The sequence below is a fragment of the Lolium rigidum genome, chromosome 1 (assembly GCF_022539505.1).
Source record: "Lolium rigidum isolate FL_2022 chromosome 1, APGP_CSIRO_Lrig_0.1, whole genome shotgun sequence".
Taxonomy (NCBI): Eukaryota; Viridiplantae; Streptophyta; class Magnoliopsida; order Poales; family Poaceae; genus Lolium; species Lolium rigidum.
In genome coordinates, this window is record NC_061508.1 from 113,508,756 (window position 1) to 113,512,207 (window position 3,452).

Sequence of the window (3,452 nt, forward strand, 5' to 3'; positions counted from 1 at the left end):
TAGGGTTTAGGTTAGAAGCAAATTAAGGTTCAAAAGAAATAGTGGAGCTAGGGTTCTATTTTGGATGAGGGTTTTAGGAGTACACATGAGTTGATGAGTTCTGTTTCTCTATCATATGGAACTAGGTTTTTCTAGTTACCCAATAATTCTTGGATTAATAACTTCAATAAGGAAATTGAAGTTATTAATAATTTAGAATTGAAACAATGTTGGGTTTGGCATTTTATTAATTGTTAAAGATTTAATAATTAGGGTAATAACTAATCAGGGTTTTAAATCCTTCTAGTAAGGATTTAATAAAATAATAAAGAGAAATTAGTTTTTAAGTTTTCTTTATTTATTTACTGGTTTCAATTTAATTTTTAAGGTTTTTCCTTATTTATTGAATTTAACTGAATTTAGAATTAGTAATAAAGCTTGAATAACAAGTATTAGAATAATTAAATTTTTATTAAAAATAAAAATTTCATTTTATATTTTTATTGGATAGAGTATTCTTTTCTAAGAATTTTAATATCTTATTTATATTTTTCTGACTTAATTTGGATTTTCTAAATTTCTTTGAAGTTGCAGTAATTTACTGGATTTAAATTTAAAAGGAAATAACTAAATCTACTCAGCTAGTTTACCCACGCAGTCACTGGACCGGTGGGGCTAGTTCCACGTCGGGTGCCACCGTGGCGTTGAGGTGGCGGGGAAAGGGCTGGCCGACCGGCCGGTTCTCGACGGTCGCCGGAGCTACCGGTGTCCCGCGAGGTTGTGCGTGGTTGCGTTGGAACGAGGACAGCGAGGGGATTCTAGTGATGGTCGCGCCGCCACCAGATGGTCGCCGGAGCTTGGCCGGCGACGGAATCGAGCGGCAGAGCTCACGGGTTAGCCGACGCGGTGGAGCTACGGTGCCTAATCGAGCGAAGCGAGCACACCAGGAGGTTAAGGAGCTCACCAGGAGGACATAGGGCGTGACGGCGAGGTCCATGGCGGTCGGGTTCGCCGGAATCGTCATCTCCGGCCGTCGGAGGGAACGAGCTCGGCGGAGATGCTACAGATCGCCATGGCTTGATTCCTTTTGCAGATTGACCATGTCGAGGACGGCGATCACTGTGGTGGTTACGGCGGGGCTCGGGGCTTCCCAATCGACCGGTGATGGCGGGGTCCGGTCGGGTAGGGTTTCGGCCTAGGGTGAAATCGCGCGGAGGAGGAAGGAAACCGAGTCGAGGGTTCATGCGTCGGGGTTTTTATAGGCGCTCAAACGAGCCTCGTCAGGTCGTCGATGAAGCAGAGGTCGCCAGCGAGAGAGGAGAAGAGGAGCACGACATGCTGCTGGCGCCCATGCGCGTCGAGAGGATGAGGATGACTTCCTCTCGTCGATTTTTCAACGAAGAGGTAAGTTGGGCTGGTCTGGGCCGTGATTTTGGGATGCCGAGGTGAGCTGGACCTTGGGCTCCTGTTGGGCTGTCACGGCCAGGTGAACCAAGGTAAGATTTTTCTCCTCTTTTCTTTTTTCTGTTTTATATTTCCTATTTGAATTTCATATTTGAATTCTGTTTATTTTTGCGAGATATTTCATTTGTGAGTTTTATTAAGATCGGTGCAATAATTATTACACCACTATTTCGTTTGAAATAATTATTTTGTATTGGATGATAGTGCATATTGTTGGCTAATTCAAAATAGCAAATAGGCATGGGTTTGAATTCTCATTTTAATTTCCTTTTCCTTGTGGAAAAACTATTCTGTTAAGGTTGTTGGAAATTGATGATTTCTTCATAACAGAAATATTACCAAGTCTTGGTAATGCTCTTAATCACATAGTTAGCTCTATGATTTGAGAATGTTGTCATTGGCCTATTATTTTATGTGCCCATTTAATTAATAAAGAGTTAAGTCTTAGGTTAAATCTATTCCATGTTTGCTACTAGTATTGTATTAATTCTATCTTGAATGCCCTAGGGTGAACATTATTCTTAGCATAGTTTGGTTTTGATTTCTGAGGATAAGTGGTTGATCACACATATGGTTTTAATTATAGTATTTAGCACTAGGCTAATCTTAGGTTCACTAATTGAAGCCTAAGATTTAGTTTGTGAGCAATTCTAAAATTCTAATGATATTCACCTAATGGCATATGGTTTGGAACTCAAATGTGAACTAGGTTGATGGTTATGATCTCCCAAGTGATGTACCAACTAAGGTTTAGTCTTCCCTATCCATGATAAGGTGGTTACTTGCTTAATAGTTGAGGTCCACCTTTAGTTACTAAGGACTTGAGAATTAGTTTTATCTTCTCCCAATTAACTTCTATTTTTTTCCATAGCATGGTCATGGATTAGATATGATCCATTTATTATTAATGTCTTCTACTTCAAGTTCTTAGGTTTTATGGTCATTACCCCATGGTGATGATCATGCATGGTATGGACTTCCTAAAGTATCACTAGATTTATTTGGATATGATTATATTAATTACCCCTCTCACTCTACAAGGACTTGGACTATAATCTAGGTTTCTACTCAAGGAATGATGATATGATTATCCGAGCATGTGGGCTGCCTAAGAATTCTACCTTGCTATCTTTTGTAGCTTGTTCTTCGGGAATTCGATAAACATCGCATCTTGTGGCATGCCTCCACCTCCTAGCTACTTCATCTTGATCCTAACTATTTTATGGAATGGCTCAATGTGTTGGTCTTCTTGCATCATGGTGCAAGATGATGAGATGAATGAAGTGTGAGGCTCCTTTTATAGGCTTGGGCATGCTCTAGTAACATGACACATGGGTGGATGACTCTTGCTTTAATTTGATGAGTAAGGTGCTTGGGTGTCATGCTCTCATCCATAGCAATCCTTTAGGCATGAGGTGGCATAGCTTAAGATGCAAGCAATGTAGATATTTTCATCCTATGTGGCATTGGTATTATCCTCTCATGTGATTTATTTTTGGATAGACAAGTGGCTTTTGTTACTAAATATCTTGTGAATGATTTTATGCTTGTGGTTGAGTCACTATATCATATGTGATTGTATTGATATTATTATTGGGATCAAAATATCAAAGATAAGGATTATACCCCAATTTTGAATGGTGATGTTTGATTTCACCAAGGCATGATCATATGAGTTTCAAAATACTCATAGTTTATTTTATTAAAATAGTTTGAACTATAATTCGTAATGTAAACGAATTTAGTTTTGTGATATTCCACATATTTAATAAGTTATGATTGAATCAGGAAGATGTGGCTTTTATGCACTTAGGTCCTTGGGTTTTGCTATATTTGGTATTTAGTTTTAAAGTGAATTCAATTGTACCTCAAGGTAGTTGCTTAACTTTTAAGTGTTAATAATTTAGAGTGTGCTTCTTATCTCTTTAATGGTTATATACCTCTCCCATCTCTAGGGTTTAATGATAAGCTTTTGTTGGTGTTAAGTTCAAGAGTTTAGTTCAAGAAAT